The sequence below is a fragment of the Oncorhynchus keta genome, chromosome 37 (genome assembly GCF_023373465.1).
Source record: "Oncorhynchus keta strain PuntledgeMale-10-30-2019 chromosome 37, Oket_V2, whole genome shotgun sequence".
Lineage (NCBI taxonomy): Eukaryota > Metazoa > Chordata > Actinopteri > Salmoniformes > Salmonidae > Oncorhynchus > Oncorhynchus keta.
The window spans coordinates 17872917-17894707 of record NC_068457.1 but is presented as its reverse complement, the minus strand read 5'-3'; the positions used below and the strand labels follow the sequence as shown (position 1 = coordinate 17894707).

Here is a 21791-nt window from a genome sequence, read left to right as displayed (position 1 = left end):
ACACCACACACACACCACCACACACACACACACACACACACACACACACACACACACACACACACACACACACACACACACACACACACACACACACACACACACACACACACACACATATAAACGTAAACACAGAAATTAAATAGCCACTCTGGAGAAGCGCCATACTCAATAGCCACAGCTAGGGGGCGTGTGTTTACAGACCACATTACCACATTAATGATATTAGCCCTGGATTGTGTCTTTGTGGTGCTGAGGGTAAGCCTGCACTAACATGCAGCCCTACCTGATACTGGTTACTGACTCACCCACAGAGATAGTGACATTCAAGTGGAGATGACAGATTTACTTCAAAAAGGGATTAGGACAATTATCTTAATAGGAATCCACAGTCGCCTACATTAAGTTATAGGCTGATGTATAGCATGTATTTTAGTGAATCAATGATTTATTGATTCATTGATTAATCAATTGACTGATAGCATGTATCTCTGGGTGCTGTGGAATGATGGGTGTAAGGTACATGAGGGTAAGGAGTGAGGTGGAGGGTGCATGTGTGACCAATCTGGTGTAAAACCTGGGTCGTCCATGTGATGTAAGATGTGTTAGCCCTGTCAGCTAAAGCCTAGCCATTAGCCGTGGAAGCTAATACAAGTTTTCAGGTTCCAGGCATGGTTACTCATCACTAAAGCACCGTGGCTATACACGGTGTGTTTGTTAGCCATATAGTGGCTGACTTGCCACTGACTTGATAAGTATCACAATGGGGATGGCCCCTTCCTGAAACCTTGGGTCAACGGTAATGTCAGTGTTTCCACAACACATTGTGTTTTTGTGAACATGGCATTGTAAACACTGAGCAGGTTGGTACATGCTGCATATGTACCCACTGGGTTTAAACCCGGATCATCTGCAATGCCACAAGACTGTGTTAGCCCACTGAGCTAAAGTATAGGCTACATACTCCCCCACTCTAGCGACGGTTATCGATCAAAACTGTTTCTGCTTTGGTTTTGAATTCTTGGTCAGTGGGTTTTCTATCGGCCAAAACTCCAGCTGTGTCGACTTGTGGAGTAAGTTGCTCATAGACACTGATCTCAGATCAGTCTTGAGTTTTCCCTCTAATGGTAAAGGTTAGGATTTTGGGAGGGTCATCTGATACTAGATCTGTGTCTAGGCTGCCACAGGCAGCCTAATTCAGATCTTTGTCCACTAATTGGTCTTTTGGCCAATCAGATCAGCTCTTTTTCCAATAATTGGGCAAAACATCCGAATTGTGCTGCCTGTGTAAACGCAGCCTAATGAAACTTTTATCTTGAGTACTGCCAAGTACTGAGAGGTTAACTGTGTTCAAGTTTTTAACACCAGAAGTATATATATATGTTTTTTTATTAATTATTGTTTCGATATTTTGTCCATTTATTGCCATACACTTAGCAGATACTGTAGGTTTCCATTCACTCCTTAACTTTACACTTGAGGCAAAAGTTTACCTTAACCACAGATCTAGGATCAGATTATCACCCCCAATCTTAACTTGAACCATAAGGGGGTGTACAAATATCTTATCCTATATCAGTGGTTATAGAATTCACTAGTTCTGCCAATGAGAGCAAGCATCACATTATGGGCTTTGCTTATTGGCTCATCATGTGTTTTATTGAGGAACAAGAGCCAATTACAAAGTGTTGTCCCGTCTCCCAACCTCCACAGACCCATTTCTCTACTCCCAAACAAAACTTGATTGTAAAAAATGTAAAAGATGCTAGAGAAAATAAAAATAAAAGTGTATAAACTTTCTTTAAGTGCAAAAGTGATACGTTTTGAGAGTAGCTTTTTGGGGTTTGGTTTGAGTTTCTTTCTAAATAGAAGCAGGTCAGTCGAGTATTATTATCGAACTGTACAGTGTTTGTAAAATAAAACTTAGGCCAGAATTCAATCAAAGTGCATCAAACTTTTTCCATTAAAAAAGCACTGTGAGAAACAAACCTGAACCATTAAAACACTGTCTCTCTCTCTCTCTCTCTCTCTCACACACACACACACACACACACACACACACACACACACACACACACACACACACACACACACACACACACACACACACACACACACACACACACACACACACACACACACACACACACACACACGCACACACACACACACAGTTTCCTAATGTCTTTTACAATTGATTATCTGAGGGACAATCTTGCTATTTCTTAATTAATTCATTCCATGGACAGTTATTTTTGATTGATTGATTGGTTGATTGATGGTTTGCCTTGTTGTGGTGTATTGTGTTGTATGCTGGTTAGGACCAGGAGTTTTACCTGGTCAAGTCACATGGTCAGGAGCAACATTCTAGCCCTAGACTTGAGAATAGTTGAGAGTATTTGAGTGAACAGTCTTAAAAGAGGACACAAAGCTCTAGAATGGAAGTCTTGTGATGCCCCCATTCCCACATCATTTACTATAGCTGATCTAGGTCAGTTTGAAGTTTTCAACCCCAAAAGATTGTCAGGATTTGGGGAATGGAATCTGATCCTAGATCTTACCCAGAGCAGAACGCTAGAACCCTAAAACTAATTTCTGTCCCTAGACACTGGTCTTGGGTCAGTTTTACCTGGACTCATCATTGTGTTTTTATCTCCTGTGGATGCATATACAGTATGTATCTCTGGTAACGCTTTGTTTTACAGTCTCCTTTAACTTGGTATTTGCTTATAAATAACATGGTAAAAACATCTGTTTCGTTGCAAGCGAGGACTATTTGGTCCCAGGTTGAAAGTCCCCATTGTTACCACAATGTGTTCCTTCCGGCTGGGACAGGACTGTAAATTCAAGCGTTACCGTATATTTTTGCCTTGAATTAATTGTGAATGATCAGTTACTGATTATGAAGGAAATGTAATATCTATTTTTTGTATCTGGTCGCTCTGATGTGCCATAACTCATGTTTTTTTGCTCACTGTTCATATTTTACAGTTAAATACTTTACTGTTAAGACTTTACTGTTCATATTTTACAGTTAAATACTTTCCTGTTAAGACTTTACTGTTCATATTTTACAGTTAAATACTTTCCTGTTAAGACTTTACTGTTCATATTTTACAGTTAAATACTTTCCTGTTAAGACTTTACTGTTCATATTTTACAGTTAAATACTTTACTGTTAAGACTTTACTGTTCATATTTTACAGTTAAATACTTTACTGTTAAGACTTTACTGTTCATATTTTACAGTTAAATACTTTACTGTTAAGACTTTACTGTTCATATTTTACAGTTAAATACTTTACTATTAATACTTTACTGTTCATATTTTTGTGAATATTGCTGTTAAAAAAATATGATATTGAAAAGTAGACAACAGTAATAAAAAATATGATAATAACGCCTGTGTTGTTCTGACCTGCTCCTTATCTTCTTACACACACACACACACACACACACACACACACACACACACACACACACACACACACACACACACACACACACACACACACACACACACACACATAAACCAGGTCATTTGAAAGTGACCATAGAAGCTTCTCTAGCCTCAGATAGAATTTCAACTCATTGTCAATGAAATAGCATTATGTTTTGTTTCTAAGCCATCTTCTACCCGATTTCCTGCCATGACTTGTGGAGGGAAGACTACAGGCCGTGTAAGGTGCAGTCCCTCCCCCGGGGGCTGTACGTTGTAGTATGCTGCTAAAATAACCGCACCCACCTGGCGTGCCAGCAGAGCTCTATCAATCTCACACTACCCGCCCTTTCCCGTATTTGAGTAAAAGCAGGTTGAGCGAGTCAAAGTAAATGTCTATTTCAAGAAAAGATAAGCCAAACCTACTGTACGCCTGTTTTAGGGTGGCGCAGCAACGACCTGGATTTTGTGGTCGATTATGTTGTGATTTGAAGCCCAGCAGCCCACTGCATTAAAAGGAGTTATATTTCCACGATCATCAGTTACAAACGGTAAGAACTTCATCACCATCATGACAAGTCTAAAGAAAGCGCTTCAAATAAGCAATTCTAACAGATATCTGTGGGGCAGCGTCTGTGGAAGTATGACAGGTCTTCTCTTTATAAGCCTTTCGCTCTTTCCTCGGTGCGTGTCTATACAGCGAGGTGAGGTTCATCAGTATGATGGGTTGTTGTCTTCTCTTTATAAGCCTTTCGCTCATTCCTCGGTGCGTGTCTATACAGCGAGGTGAGGTTCATCAGTATGATGGGTTTCTGTTACTATTCATTGCTGGTCTTTCTACCTCAGGTCCTTGGTGACGTCATGAGTGTTGTGAAGTCCAGGCTGTCAGTAGAACAGGAGAAGAAGCTGCTGTCTCTGTTCGGCCATGTCAGACTCCACCTGCTCTACAAAGGTTTGTCGGAACAATGGACTTCATTTTAATGGAATATTTATTTTTATGATATTTTATGGGATGAATTTTATTCTCAGGACAGATACCTGCAATGCAGGCAGAACAAAGCGATTGGTTCAGTAAAAGGTAATAAAGTACTTTTCTATTATATTTTGTTCTGCTCAAAGCCAGCGTCCACGGCTACATGAATATAGCCTTCCACAGCCGCTGTGATGGCCAGGGACCCACCGTACTTGTGGCCTACAACAAGGCTGGATTTGTTTTCGGAGGTTACATCAGTAAGACTACGCCCAGACTGGACAGGTGATCAACGATGATAAGGCCTTTCTCTACAGCATCACTGACCAGAGAGTGTGTCCAGTACCGATGGCCAGTATGGTTTCACAGATGGAGCCTATGGTCTTAATGTTGGTGCCATGTGGTTTCTTAATAATAACACCGCTACAGTTCAAATTGTTGCAGGGAACTGCTACACCTTTGAAGGGGAAGAGATGCATGGCAATGACCTGCAGCTGACAGAGTGTGACGTGTACAGAGTGGAAGGTGAGTGGTCCTTTATAGCCCCTACTCCCTAGGCATTACTGAAACAGTTGGATACATGTAACCAATATGGCAATATATTCTAACCAGTCAGAAGGCCAGGTGAAGCAATTAGTATATTGATTAAATCCAATTGTTTTGTTGTTTGTCTCAATTTCTGGCAGAGTGTGTAGGCCTTCTGGAGACTCCTTGGAGGAAAATTGACTTGGAAGGATATGGGTATGTTAAATCTCAAAAGCAGTACAAAAATCATAATACTATGCAACTAGTGATGCATCTAGTACCACTTCTGCTGTTCCAGTGAACAGACTTAAATTAATGAATCAAGTCTGTCACCCATCTCTCTCTCTTCCTTTCTCCATCCATCTCTATCATTAACAGCACCAAGGAACGCCTGATGGACTATATCAAAAACTATAAGCCTGAGGTAAAGTCTGTGGTCCAGGTCAGAGTTCTGCTGGTGGGTCCGGTCGGGGCCGGCAAGTCCAGCTTCTTCAACTCCATCAACTCTGTCTTCAAAGGACATGTTACCGGGCAGGCTAACACCGGCAGCGCTGGCACCAGCCTCACCACACAGGTACAGTACTGTGTTTGTGCGCGCATGATTGTGTGTGGCTTAAAGATACAGGCCGGGATCTTAAAGGGCAATGCCGCCACTTTTCACACCATATTCATTATCTCCAGCACCATATCAGTGTCTACTTATGGGAAAACGGGGTGTTTCTATGATCTGTGGTTAAAAAGATAAAATAAATGTTCTAAAAAAAATACTTCTCTGCGATGAGTTTTGTGTTTGAAAATCACTGTTTATTTTTTTTCTTTTACTTTTGATGATATCATTGGGTAGAACTTTATTTAATTTATACTTTTTTATTTTTTTATAGAATTTTAAAACATACACTCTATCTGCAGTGAAGCTGCTCGACATTTACATTACGTTCAGCCATCTAGCAGGCACGCCCATCCAGAGTGGCCCACAGGAGCAACCAGGGTCAAGCGCCCCTTCCAAGGGCACATCGACAGATCTCCCACCAAGTCGAATCAGAGACCCGAACCAACAACCTCTAGGTCATCGGCCCAAGTTCCCAACTCCCAGGCCACAAACCATCCAAGATCCCCCCATAGTTCTCCCGAGAGCTACCCCTCAAACATCCAAGACCCCCCCCCACACCCCCACACAGTCCATTCCAGTCCCGAAACCCACCCCAACCAACATCCCCCTCCAACTGAAAACCACCACCCAACCAACAAAAGAGAAAAAACAATTAAAACAGACAACAATTATATAGAACGAATATGCATTTTTAACTTTATATATTTTTTCTACAAAACAAAGAAATGTATTGTTTTCACATATGTGGACAATGGCATTGCGCTGGAGATAATGAACATGAGGTTGAAAAGTCATGGAATTGCCCTTTAAGCACTTACAAAACATATTGTATGAAATGGAATCCATAACATATCATACGAAATGGAATCCATAACGTATCATATGAAATGGAATCCATAACATATCATACGAAATGGAATCCATAACATATCATACGAAATGGAATCCATAACTTATCATACGAAATGGAATCCATAACATATCTTACGAAATGGAATCCATAACATATCTTACGAAATGGAATCCATAACATATCTTACGAAATGGAATCCATAACGTATCATACGAAATGGAATCCATAACATATCATACGAAATGGAATCCATAACGTATCATATGAAATGGAATCCATAACATATCATACGAAATGGAATCCATAACATATCATATGAAATGGAATCCATAACATATCATACGAAATGGAATCCATAACGTATCATATGAAATGGAATCCATAACATATCATACGAAATGGAATCCATAACATATCATACGAAATGGAATCCATAACATATCATACGAAATGGAATCCATAACATATCATACGAAATGGAATCCATAACATATCATACGAAATGGAATCCATAACATATCATACGAAATGGAATGCATAACATATCTTACGAAATGGAATCCATAACGTATCATACAAATGGAATCCATAACATATCATGGGAATCCATAACATATCATACGAAATGGAATCCATAACATATCATACGAAATGGAATCCATAACATATCATACGAAATGGAATCCATAACGTATCATATGAAATGGAATCCATAACGTATCATACGAAATGGAATCCATAACATATCATACGAAATCATATCATCATACGAAATGGAATCCATAACATATCTTACGAAATGGAATCCATAACATATCTTGCGAAATGGAATCATAACATATCTTACGAAATGGAATCCATAACATATCTTACGAAATGGAATCCATAACATATCTTACGAAATGGAATCCATAACATATCTTACGAAATGGAATCCATAACATATCTTACGAAATGGAATCCATAACATATCTTACGAAATGGAATCCGTAACATATCATACGAAATGGAATCCGTAACATATCTTACGAAATGGAATCCGTAACATATCTTACGATATGGAATCCATAACATATACGAAATGGAATCCATAACATATCATACGAAATGGAATCCATAACTTATCATACAAAATGGAATCCATAACATATCTTACGAAATGGAATCCATAACGTATCATATGAAATGGAATCCATAACGTATCATACCCATAACATATCATACGAAATGGAATCCATAACATATCATACGAAATGGAATCTAACATATCATACGAAATGGAATCCATAACGTATCAATGAAATGGAATCCATAACATATCATACGAAATGGAATCCATAACATATCATACGTGGAATCCATAACTTATCATACGAAATGGAATCCATTATCTTACGAAATGGAATCCATAACATATCTTACGAAATGGAATCCATAACATATCTTACAAAATGGAATCCATAACATATCATGTAATGGAATCCGTAACATATCTTACGATATGGAATCCATAACATATACGAAATGGAATCCATAACATATACAAATGGAATCCATAACATATCATACGAAATGGAATCCATAACTTATCATACGGTGGAATCCATAACATATCTTACTGGAATCCATAACATATCTTACGAAATGGAATCCATAACATATCTTACGAAATGGAATCCATAACATATCATACGAAATGGAATCCATAACATATCTTACGAAATGGAATCCATAACATATCTTACGAAATGGAATCCATAACATATACGAAATGGAATCCATAACATGAAATGGAATCCATAACATAACATATGAAATGGAATCCATAACATATCATACGAAATGGAATCCATAACATATACGAAATGGAATCCATAACATATCATACGAAATGGAATCCATAACATATCTTACGAAATGGAATCCATAACATATCATACGAAATGGAATCCATAACATATCATACGAAATGGAATCCATAACATATACGAAATGGAATCCATAACATATCATACGAAATGGAATCCAAAATATCTGGAATCCAAACATATCATAGCCATAACATATACGTGGAATCCATAACATATCATACGGGAATCCATAACATATCATACGAAATGGAATCCATAACTTATTATACGAAATGGAATCCATAACATATCATACGAAATGGAATCCATAACATATCATACGAAATGGAATGCATAACATATCTTACGAAATGGATGATGTAGTACACAATTGCGCCTAATGTTCGTGGACCCGTTTTGGCTGGTGAGCACCACTTTCAAAACTAGTGGCTGAAATTAGACAAAACCTCTGGAGCCTCACTATTGTACAGGACTTGACATTCAAACTATCTCTCTCTCTCTCTCTGTAGTTCCGTACCTACAGCATCAAGGCAGAGCAGGGTGGGAAGGCTCTCCCTCTGGTCCTGTGTGACACCATGGGTCTGGAGGAAGGACCCAGCACAGGGCTGGATATAGACGACGTCAACAGTATCCTGAAGGGCCACGTACAGGACCGGTACCAGGTGTGTAAAACTGGCAAATGATAGCAGTGGGGGAAGATACATTTCTATTAATTCTATCAACAAGAGGATTTCATGTGTTTGATACCAATCATTCCAGTCATTACAATGAGCCTGTCCTCTGACTTAAAGTAGCACCAGCCTCACGGTAGGGAAAGCATGTGCTTGATAGTACAGTAGCAGAAGCAGTAGTATATATATCTTGGGGGCTGATGTCCTGTTTCTCTCCCCCAGTTCAACCCGTCCATGTCTGTCCAGACGGATGGTGTTGGGTTCTGTAAGTCACCCAGCCTGAAGGACACGATCCACTGTGTGGTCTACGTACTGGATGCCTGCAAGGTCACTCTGCTCTCTGCTAAAATGGTGGACAAGCTCGCCGCCATCCGCAAGGGGATCAACAAGCTGGGTAAGGAAGGAAATGAGTGTGGGTGTGTGTTTACGTGTCTGTGCGTGTCTGTGTGTGTGTGTTAACATGTGTGTGTTGTGCAAGGTTGGGGAGTAACAGATTACATGTATTCCGTTACATGTAAGGGATTACAAAAACAGCTAACTGTAATCTGTTACATTACCAGCAAAAAATATTGTAATCAGATTACAGAAACTTTTGAAAACTAGATGATTACTTCAATGATTACTTTTACTTTCAGAAAGGATGTTTGCGAAAAAAAAATATTATACTCCTTTCTGTTTTCTCAATGACATTCAAATCAGCATTGAAAAAAGGCGCAAGTTTAAGTCTGTTCCACCTGAGCAAGTCCGACCATAAACCAGAGACCACTATGATGACACACCAAATGGGTTTGATGGATCACGGGATAAGAGCAAGAATGGGCTTTTGTAGGCTACAGTCCAAGCTATGTCTTCCAATAGTGCGGCTGCTGTCGGCATCCAAAGATTATACAACTTGAATAAACGCTTGGAGGTCAGGATGACAGCAGTGGTGTAGTCTACTGCATACGCATATCACTTACAGTGCCTTGCGAAAGTATTCGGCCCCCTTGAACTTTACGAACTTTTGCCACATTTCAGGCTTCAAACATAAAGATATAAAAATGTATTCTCCTTGTATGAGTTGAAAGTTTAGAGGGACGGCCAGGTCTTGGTAGATTTGCAGTGGTCTGATACTCCTTCCATTTCAATATTATCGCTTGCACAGTGCTCCTTGGGATGTTTAAAGCTTGGGAAATCTTTTTGTATCCAAATCCGGCTTTAAACTTCTTCACAACAGTATCTCGGACCTGCCTGGTGTTTTCCTTGTTCTTCATGATGCTCTCTGCGCTTTTAACGGACCTCTGAGACTATCACAGTGCAGGTGCATTTATACGGAGACTTGATTACACACAGGTGGATTGTATTTATCATCATTAGTCATTTAGGTCAACATTGGATCATTCAGAGATCCTCACTGAACTTCTGGAGAGAGTTTGCTGCACTGCAAGTAAAGGGGCTGAATAATTTTGCACAACCCAATTTTTCAGTTTTTGATTTGTTAAAAAAGTTTGAAATATCCAATAAATGTCGTTCCACTTCATGATTGTGTCCCACTTGTTGTTGATTCTTCACAAAAAAATACAGTTTTATATCTTTATGTTTGAAGCCTGAAATGTGGCAAAAGGTCGCAAAGTTCAAGGGGGCCGAATACTTTAGCAAGGCACTATATTATTGATATCTACATAGCACGTTGGTGTGAATCACATTGCTGCTCTCTCATTTCGCTATTTGCGCCTGACTTGTTGTGGTTGTTGTGGATGGCTGTTCACAAATCTAAACGTATTTTTGAACCCAAAAATGGTTGAATTCAAGAAGTTTAAGCTGCCTACCCATTCATTGTTTTTGAAACCAGTGGACAGCCAGTGAAAAATGCTCTCTTGCAACAGCTGCATAGTGCGGATCCCAGCCTATGGAATAAAAGTGGGTCTTTTATTGCTCAATCTAATTCATGCTGATAAAAAATGAACACATGCTCAAACTCGTATGTATTTGATAGACTTAAAGGGGGAATCTGTAGTTGCTACATCCATTTTTGGACTTATGAATTATATATATATTAATGTAAAGATATAATTTAATCATATTATTATATGTAGTAGAAAGCGATGGGTTAGAAGAAGCCTACATAACCAACCCATAAAGTCAAATGTAACATCCATATATGGCCAGCTATGTAAACTTTAACATTGATTTATCCTGCAATTGTTGTCGTTCAATTGGTAACATACATTTTTGTCTTCTTCTAATGCCTCTTAAGGGAAAAGTAATTTAAAAGTAACGCAATGTAATTTGAGTAATCCAAATGTTACATTACTGATGACAATTTTGGACAAGTAACTAGTAACTAACGGATTACATTTAGAAAGTAACCTACCCAAACCTGGTGTTGTGTCACTAGGTGTTCCCCAGCTGGTCCTGCTTACTAAGGTGGATGAGGCCTGTCCTCTAGTGAGAGAAGACCTGACCAACATCTACTTCAGCCACTACATAGAGAGGATGGTGAGTGCATGGCTGAGTCTGGAACCCTATTCTCACATAGTACACCATGTTTATTTAACTACAACCGTGTGTGCGTGTGCGTGTGTGTGTGTTTGTGTTTCAGACCCGCGTGGTGAGTGTGTGTCTGGGTGTGTGTGTGTGTTTGTTTCAGACCCGTGAGGTGAGTGTGTGTCTGGGTGTGTGTGTGTGTGTTTGTTTCAGACCCGTGAGGTGTGTGTGTGTGTGTGTGAGGTGAGTGTGTGTGTGTCTGGGTGTGTCCCAGTCCTGTGTCCTGCCAGTGAAGAACTACAGTCGTGTGTGTGTGTGTTTGTTTCAGACCCGTGAGGTGAGTGTGTGTCTGGGTGTGTCCCAGTCCTGTGTCCTGCCAGTGAAGAACTACAGTCGTGAGTTTGAGCTGGACGTCCACACAGACATCTTCCTGCTCACTGCCGTGGTCCAGATGCTTCGCTACTCTAACAACTACTTTGATGACATCTATCAGGATGGAGACCAGAAGTCTGAGTGACTAGGGGTGTGTGTGTGATACTGATCTGAAGTCAGTTTTGGGTTTACCTTCTAGTGGGTCTGTTTTTGGATTAAGGGGAATACACTGATCCTGGATGTGTTAAAATAGCAACTTTTAGTTATGGCTTTATAAACATTTTTATCTTAATTCTCTGAGGCGATTCCATTCTGACTTTTCCCAGTTACGATTTACACTGAGTATAACAAACATTAGGAACACCTTGCTAATATTGATGTTGTTTGTGTGGAGGACTTTTGTTGATACACGGGAAACTGTTGAGTGTGAACCCAGCAGCATTACAGTTCTTGACACAAACCGGTGTGCCTGCCACCTACTACCATACCCTGTTCAAAGGCACTTCAGTCTTTTGTGTTGCCCATTCACAATCTGAATGGCACACATACACAATACATGTCTCAAGGTTTAACAATCTATCTTTAACCTGTGTCCTCCCCTTCATCGGCAAAGATTGAAGTGGATTTAACAAGTGACATCATTAAGGGATCATAGCTTTCACCCGGCTTCACCTGGTCAGTCTGTCATGGGAAGAGGTGTTCCTAATGTTTTGTCCACTTAGTGTACTGTATATTGTAATTAGATACAATATGTGTATGTCGTATTGTAAGGTTGTCTACCAACACTTCTCTGTAGAGTCTGTACTGCTATTGGTCAGATAAGACATTCAACTGTATACTGCTCATTGTACTTTGTTCAATACAGTATTTTCATATAAAAGAACTAAATGCGGAATAAATATCTGTTGCATATCTAGGGCCTGACTCACTCACACTTGCTCTACAGTTGTCCAAACTTTCATAAAGACAGAGAGAGACATCCAACGTAAGAGACATGTGGAGATGCAGTCCGGTACAAACAGCAAAGCATTTTACAACAATCATTGAGTAAAAGCAGAAGAGTAAATCATTTTAATTAAATATGTAAGGAGAATGGTAAGAACATGAATCAGTAACAACAATGTTGATCATGTCTTGAATCATGAAAGTAGCGTGACGGAAAATGTTATCTTGGGAAGAGATAGCCTTGAAAATGTTCATCTTGTCTTAGTGTCATAAGTAATCCTTGGTTCCTGCCTGTGATTGGTAAAGATATGAGGGGGGTGACATGAGCCCCTCCTTAGGACCATCTGGCAGAACACCCAGAATATATTCTAGAAGTTAAGATAGGAGACAGTGCCAGACACATGCCAGAACCAATCCTATAAACTATGCCTATTTTTTTAAACGTCACCTTTATTTAACCAGGTAGGCCGTTGAGAACAAGTTCTCGTTTACAACTGCGACCTGGCCAAGATGAAGCAAAGCAGTGTGGCACATACAACAACACAGAGTTACGCATGGAGTAAACAAATGTACAGTTAATAACACAATAGAAAAGTCTATATACAGTGTGCGCAAATGAGGTAAGATTAGGGAGGTAAGGCAATAAATAGGCCGTAGTGGGAAATAATTACAATTTCGCAAATAAACACTGGAGTGATAGATGTGCAGAAGATGAATGTGCAAGTAGAGATACTGGGGTGCAAAGGAACAAAATTGTATATATATATATATATATATATATAAAATAAATAACAATATGGGGATGAGGTAGTTGGATGGGCTATTACAGATGGGCTATGTACAGGTGCAATGATCTGTAAGCTGCTCTGATAGCTGATACTTAAATTTAGTGAGGGAGATATGAGTCTCCAGTTTCAGTGATTTTTGCAATTCGTTCCAGTCATTGGCAGCAGAGAACGGCCAAAGGAGGAATTGACTTTGGGGGTGACCAGTGAAATATACCTGCTGGAGCGCGTGCTACGGGTGGGTGCTGCTATGGTGACCAGTGAGCTGAGATAAGGCAGGGTTTTACCCAGCAAGGACTTATAGATGACCTGGAGCCAATGGGTTTGGCGACGAATATGAAGTGAGGGCCAACCAAAAAGAGCGCATACAGGTCGCAGTGGTGGGTAGTATATGGGGCTTTGGTGACGAAACGGATGAAACTGTGATAGACTGCATCCAATTTGTTGAGTAGGGTATTGGAGGCTATTTTGTAAGTGGCATCGCCGAAGTCAAGGATCGGTAGGATAGTCCGTTTTACAAGGGTATGTTTGGCAGCATTGTTATGTTCCCCAGTTTCTGTGTTGTATTTTGTGTATTTGAGTGTGTGTTTCAGGAGATGGCTTCCTGAATTCTACCCAAGCAGCTGATTGGTTGGCCCCCATTGATTGGAGAGCTGACCCTGCCCCCTCGTCAGGACGCAGCTGTCTTCAATTAGATTCCTTCTGAAGCTATATAAGCCAGTGTTCTGTTGCTCAGAGGAGAGATTGATTGTGATATCCAGAGAGGGATGATTGCTGCAAGAGAGCTGATGGCTGCAAGAGAGCTGATGGCTGCAAGAGAGCTGATGGCTGCAAGAGAGCTGATGGCTGCAAGAGAGCTGATGGCTGCAAGAGAGCTGATGGCTGCAAGAGAGCTGATGGCTGATGGCTGAGGGTTATATCATGTTGGTTGTTGCTTAGAGATTTGGTATGTACTGTAAGTAGTTGCTCAGCCAGATAGAGCTTATTTGATGTCCTGTGTTTCTCGGTTTGTTTGTGAAATTTGTTTAATATTCTGTTTCATTTGTTCCCAGGGTGGAAGGGAGTGCTTAGGCAAGAGGCCCGTGGGCATACATATACCCGTAGTGTAGTCACTGTCTAGGCACACTAGGTAAGACCTGGGCAGACCACCCCCTGTATTTTGGTTAGGGCACCAGGTGGTGCTAAGTTAGATAAGTAGTGGGTAGGCAGGTAAGAGAGGGGGCTTTGACATTCACTTTCTCTGCTTTGGTTCCGTCCAGCCTTTTTTTCCCCATATTACTGTGTGACGGTACGACTCTCTGCCTTTGTCATTCTTACTCGCACCTACAGTCTCATACCTTTTTCACTTCACGGGGAGTTGAGTTGAAGCAGGATGTTGCATTCCCTCTTCTTAGAGGTGTGCGTAACAAGCATGAGTGAAGGATTATTTTTTTGCAAAATAGGAAGCTGATTCTAGATTTAATTTTTGGATAGGAGATGCTTAATATGAGTCTGGAAGGGGAGTTTAGTCTAACCAGACACCTAGGTATTTGTAGTTGTCCAGATATTTTAAGTCCGAACCATCCAGAGTAGTGATGCTAGGCGGGTGGGCAGCTATCAGTTGAAGAGCATGCATTTAGTTTTACTTGCGTTTAAGAGCAGTTGGAGGCCACGGAAGGAGAGTTTCATAGCATTGAAGCTCGTCTGGAAGTTAGTTAACAGTGTCCAAAGAAAGGCCAGAAGTATACCGAATGGTGTCGTCTGCGTAGAGGTGGATCAGAGAATCACCAGCCGCAAGAGCGACATCATTGATGTATACAGAGAAGAGTTGCCCCGAGAATTGAACCCTGTGGCACCCCCATAGAGACTGCCAGAGGTCCGGACAACAGGCCTTCAGATTTGACACACTGAACTCTGAGAAGTAGTTGGTGAGCCAGGCAAGGCAGTCGGCCGATAAGAATGCGGTGATCATGTAATGTGTCTGTAACCAGTATAAGAGAACTAACAGGACTGCCCTGGGGGAGCTCACTTCAGAGCAGTACTTTTTGCATCTGTTTGACCGCAACCTCTCCAGCTTGCTGTTAATAAACAATGATTCATTTAATATTGACTGAGTGTCCCTGTGTTGAATTTCCACAACAGTAGTATATTAGAAGCTGGGGAACAGGACAATAGATGGGGAGCCCCACCTCTGGTGGAGTACAACCTGGCAGAGTACTGGTGAGATACCTCAATCCATCTGGACCTTATTAACATGGTAGGTTAAAGTAAGGGTTTGCAGAGAAGAGACACAGACCAACAACATATAGATGCATGAAACCTATACTTGGTTACATTACTGCATCTTACCCAGAAAATGCAGGTAACTCAAACAATGTTCTTTGAGTATATTTACATGCACAGTAATAATTGTATATTAAACTGATTATGGCAGTAGGCAGATTATGCAACAGTCATTCAAACGCCTTACTCTGTTTGTTAAATCAGTGTCAGGTTGAAATTGAAGTAATCATACGCAGATTAAAACCCCTGGTTTTCTGAGCAGTCTTTCTAATTATTAGGACATGGAAACACTTTAATTGTGGTTCCAGTGATGTATTTCATCAGTGCATGTTCTAGCACCAGCCGAGCGAGCCTCCCTCTAGCGCGTTCGGAACAACTGTCATATGTCTGAACTCGGAATCAAATATTCTTCCCAGAAATAATGTGGTAGAGCGTTTATTTTGATTGGCAATTGTCTGCATTTATCAGTGTGCCATCAGGTAGCCTGATTTCAGATGTGTCCATGCAAACAGGATCATTAGGGAAATAGTCATTCTAAGCAAAGCAAGTAAACATTTTAAATCTAACTATTCTGGCTATCCACAATAATCACAATATTGTGTGCATGTACAATACCTGTTGGCTCAGGTTTGGGGCGGGGCCGGGGTTTAGATGGGTGCAGCTCTTCCTGCTTCTCTAGCTGGTTTTTGAAGAAGCTGTCAGCGTAGTTCAACATCTGGTTCAGACGCACTTAACTCGTGGGTCTGTAAACACATTTAGCAATTTCTTAAAGGGATAGTTCGCCCAAATAAAATTCTACATTGGTTTCCTTACCCTGTTAGCAGTCTATGGACAAGGTATGACTGCAATCGATGTGTTGGTTTTATTTCCCTGGCACGATTTATAAATGCTAACATTTTAGCATTTGTGACACAAATCCCATTCAAGTCATTGGACCGTTTCACTCATGTCCAAATCATCCAAAAGTATCTCAAATTGATTGTGAAGCTCAATAAAGTCACTTATAGATGCTTTGAGCATGATGTGTGAAAAATGCTAATATAGGTCCCATGACTTGACTGACTTATGCCACAAATGCTAAATGGGTTCTGTGCCACAGATGCATTTGGAAACTGTGCCAGGGAAACTAAACCGAAGCACGGATTGAGGTCATACCTTGTCCATAGACTGCTTACAGGGTAAGAAAACCGATGTAATTTGGGGGAACTATTCCTTTAACCAATTAGCGCTTTGTGTATCTTTAACAGCCATGCAGTTGCATGCAATGAGTAAACACCTCACCTTCCTCTTTATGTAGTGGCTGAGGTAAACATTCTGCAGGCCTTGTCCACTTTGGTCAACAGTACCAGCTGGGGAATGCCTGGGATCAACATGCAGTGGGAAATAATGACTCTTAGGAGGATTGCATATGGGGAACAATGCATTTCATGTAATGTTTCACGCTGACATAGGAGGGTCGGAATAGGATATACAGTGCCTTCGGAAACTATTCACACCACTTGACCTTTTACACAGTTTGGTACATTACAGCATTATTCTGAAATTGATTTTTAAAAAAGGTTTTTGAATCCTCAGCAATCTACACACAATACCCCATAATGACAAAGTGAAAACATGCTTTTAGAAAATACATTACACATACCCAGCCATTACACATGCAAATGTATTACACATATACCCAAGAAGACTCAAGGCTATAATCGCTGCCAAAGGTGCTTTAACAAAGTACTGAGTAAAGGGTCTGAATGTGATTTTTCTGTTTTTTATTTTGTATAAATTAGCAAAAATGTCTAAAAAGCTGTTTCTGCTTTGTCATTGTGGGGTATTTTGTGTAGATTCATGAGGGGAAAAAACAATGTAATTACATTTACAGCCGCCTTCTAAAATGTATCTCAAATTGATTAAATAATTTTTTCCCCATCAATCTACACAAAATATACAATAATGACAAAGCAGAAAACAGGTTTTTAGATATGTTGGCTAATAAAATATCACATTTACCTAACAAAATGTGAAAAAAATTCAAGGGGTCTGAATACTTTCCGAAAGCACTGTACACTACTTAAAATACCTACTTTTGAAGTGGTAGATTATCTTGTAAAAGGAGCACCTTGTGGTCATAAAGCATTATGAAACTATAATAAAAGAAAAAAGGCACTGAGGGCTTTATTCACTCAGACATCTGAATGGTCTTCTTGCAGATAGCAACCAACTTGTCCATCATCTTAGCAGACCTCTGAGAAACTTTGCTGGCGTCCACGACGTACACCACACAGGTCATTCAGAGTAGCATGCTTGCGATATCCAGGTACATCCAGCTACAAGGGAGCCATGGGGTTAAACTGTGTGACAAAGTGACAGAGACAGACAGAATTATGAGTCAGCGATCTTCCAGAACTGGACCTACATTCTAGGGTGAACTTGTTAAATAGGAAAGCCTCACATCTTGCTACTTTGATATCAGAACATTCAAGTTTCTTGTATTGTGAAAGGTAAAATAATTGATTTGTTCAACCACAGGATATCAAAGTTAAAGTAGCGTGGGATTCTATCTAGTTAAGGTATATTGTCAACATTGGCACGACTCTGTCGCCCTTTGACCATTGTGCGCACACACGCACACACTCATACCCAGTGTGGTGAGGCTTCTGTCTGCACTGCCAGCGATGGCCTTGCATGTTGATGGTATTGAAGAAGTTGGACATGCCAGCCCAAACCTGACCCACCAACAGAACACTGGCCTGGGCCACTGACTTTACCTCAAGCCTATAGTTCTGGATGTTCTACTTCAATTGTTCTTTCTTCCTCAATTTTTTAAAATAATAATTGAATTAATGTATTTTTGGTATGTGGTGTGCAGGCATGTGTGTGGTTGGGTTCAAAGACAGTAATATTTACTCAGATGTCCAAAGTGCGTTTCTCCAGGGCTTTCCCAGATGATCTATTAACTCTGTATGGACAGAAATGGGGTTAAAATGGGGCGGCAGGGTAGCCTAGCCACTCTGTGGACCTCACACTCTGTCAACACCAGGTCATTGCCACGCATCCCTACAGCATTGACTTTGTAATGATTTCCTGTTATACAACTGACCTGTGCTTTATTGCCATTCAGAAACCACAAGACGCCAACATTAAGACCATGTTTTCTATCTGTGAAACCATACTGGCCATCGGGGGTATTGTCGGACAGCCTCCAGTATCTATGCTGCAATAGTTTGTCAGGGGGCTAGAGAGAAGGCCATGCCATGCCTCAGGACTATCTGGCCTGATGACTCCTTGCTGTCCCCAGTCCACCCGGTCGTGCTGCTGCTCCAGTTTCAACTGTTCTGCCAGCGGCTATGGAACCCTGACCTGTTCACCGGATGTGCTACCTTGTCCCGGACCTGCTGTTTTTGACTCTCTCTACTGTACCTGCTGTCTCTAACTCTGAATGCTCGGCTTTGAAAAGTCTACTGACATTTACTCCTGAGGTGCTGAACTGTTACACCATCTACAACCACTGTGATTAGTATTATTTGACCCTGCTGGTCATCTATAAATGTTTATAACAGAACATGGCCAAGATGTTCAATCTCCACCCGGCACAGCCAGAAGAGGACTGGTCACCCCTCAGAGCCTGGTTCCTCTCTAGGTTTCTTCCTAGGTCCCTGCCTTTCTAGGATGTTTTTCCTAGCCACCGCGCTTCTACATCTGCATTTCTTGTTGTTTGGGGTTTTAGGCTGGGTTTCTGTACAGCACTGACATCGGCTGATGTAAAAAGGGCTTTGTAAATACATTTGATTGACGTAGTGACTTTTCTCTCTGGTCAGTGATGCTGTAGAGAAAGGCCTTATCATCATTGATCACCTGTCCAGTCTGGGCGTAGTCCTTACTGATGTAACCTCTGTAAACAAACCCAGCCTTGGGTCCCTGGCAGTTGCAGAGGTTGCTGAAGTCGAGTATCCATGGACGCTGCCTTTGTGTCACGCCCTGACCATAGAGAGCCCTCTGGGGTCCGGAGTCTCCAGCGACGGTTCAAGTTCCGGAGATTCCGGCGACGGTTCACGTTCCGGAGTCTCCAGCGACGGTTCAAGTTCCGGAGCTTCCAACGACAGTTCACGTTCCGGAGCTTCCAGCGATGGTTCAAGTTCGGGCTTCCAGCGATGGTTCAAGTTCCGGAGCTTCCAGCGATGGTTCAAGTTCCGGAGTCTCCAGCGACGGTTCAAGTTCCGGAGTCTCCAGCGACGGTTCAAGTTCCGGAGCTTCTGGCGGCGGTTCACGTTCCGGAGTCTCCAGCGACGGTTCAAGTTCCGGTCTCCAGCGACGGTTCAAGTTCCGGGTCTCCAGCGGCGGTTCAAGTTCCGGGTCTCCAGCGACGGTTCACGTTCCCGGAGCTTCCGGCGACGGTTCACGTTCGGAGTCTCCAGCGGCGGTTCAAGTTCCGAGTCTCCAGCGGCGGTTCACGTTCCAGAGCTTCCGGCGGCGGTTCACGTTCGAGTCTCCAACGGCGGTTCACGTTCCGAGTCTCCAGCGGCGGTTCACGTTCGGGCTTCGGCGACGGTTCAAGTTCGGAGTCTCCGGCGGTTCAAGTTCGAGTCTCCGGCGGCGGTTCACGTTCGGGCTTCGGCGACGGTTCACGTTCCGGTCTCCAACGGCGGTTCACGTTCGGAGTCTCCAGCGGCGGTTCACGCGTTCGGAGCTTCGGCGACGGTTCACGTTCGAGTCTCCAGCAACGGTTCAAGTTCCGGAGCTTCCAGCGATGGTTCAAGTTCGGAGCTTCCAGCGACGGTTCAAGTTCGGAGTCTCCAGCGGCGTTTCAAGTTCCGGAGTCTCCAGCGACGGTTCAAGTTCCGGAGCTTCCGGCGACGGTTCACGTTCGAGTCTCCGGCGACGGTTCAAGTTCGGAGCTTCCGGCGACGGTTCACGTTCGAGTCTCCGGCGGCGGTTCACGTTCGGAATCTCGGCGACGGTTCACGTTCGAGTCTCCGGCGGTTCAAGTTCCGGTATCTCCGGCGACGTTCACGTTCGGAGCTTCCGGCGGCGGTTCACGTTCGGAGTCTCCGGCGACGGTTCAAGTTCGAGTCTCCGGCGGCGGTTCACGTTCCCGGAGCTTCCAGCGACGGTTCACGTTCCGGAGCTTCCAGCGGCGGTTCACGTTCCGGAGCTTCCAGCGACGGTTCACGTTCCGGAGCTTCCAGCGGCGGTTCACGTTCCGGAGCTTCCAGCGACGGTTCACGTTCCGGAGCTTCCAGCGACGGTTCACGTTCCAATTCAGTGATAATTCTTCTTCTGGTGTTCACTGCGGTGCGCATCGCATAAAGAGCTTCTTTTTTTAAGAATAAGGTTATCCAAACACGAATTATATCTCAAGAGCAGTAAAAAAATATATACATACAGTACCAGTCAAAAATGTATTATCTATTTTCTACATTGTAAAATAATAGTGAAGACATCAGAACTGTGAAATAACACATATGGAATCATGTAGTCACCCAAAAAGTGTTAAACAAATGAAAATATATTTTAGATTTTAAATTCTTCAAAGTAGCTATGGTTTGTCTTGATGACAGCTTTACACAATCTTTACATTCTCTCAACCATCTTCACTTTGAATGCTTTTCCAACAGTCTTGAAGGAGTTCCCACACATGCTGAGCACTTGTTGGCTGCTTTTCCTTCACTCTGCAGTCCAACTCATCCCAAACCATCTCAATTGGTGATTGTGGAGGCCAGGTCATCTGATGCAGCACTCCATCACTCCTTCTTGGTCAAATAGCCCTTACACAGCCTGGAGTTGTGTTGGGTCATTGTCCTGTTGAAAAACAAATTATAGTCCCGCTAAGCACAAACCAGATGAGATGGTGTATCGCTGCAGAATGCTGTGGTAGCCATGCTGGTTAACTGTGCCTTGAATTCTAAATACATGTAAAACACCGACAGTGTCACCAACAAAGCACCATCACACCTCCTCCTCCATGCTCCACAGTGAGAACCGAAATGGCCCAATTCTAACCTTTATGCCCACTAGTTAAATAGGCTTCTCG

At 42.0% G+C, this 21791-nt stretch overlaps 1 long non-coding RNA gene and 1 pseudogene across 1 annotated transcript; one reads left to right on the top strand and one right to left on the bottom strand.

Annotated features, from left to right (window-relative positions):
- The first annotated feature begins 22 nt into the window (after positions 1 to 22).
- Positions 23 to 12694, top strand: LOC118379954 (interferon-induced protein 44-like; annotated as a pseudogene).
- Positions 8809 to 18267, bottom strand: LOC118379955 (uncharacterized). Its single transcript, XR_004824755.2, has 4 exons — positions 17845 to 18267; positions 17051 to 17129; positions 16385 to 16512; positions 8809 to 8940 (listed from the first exon to the last, which is right to left on the bottom strand). It is a non-coding gene; the product is annotated as an uncharacterized LOC118379955 (long non-coding RNA).
- Positions 18268 to 21791: the final 3524 nt, after the last annotated feature.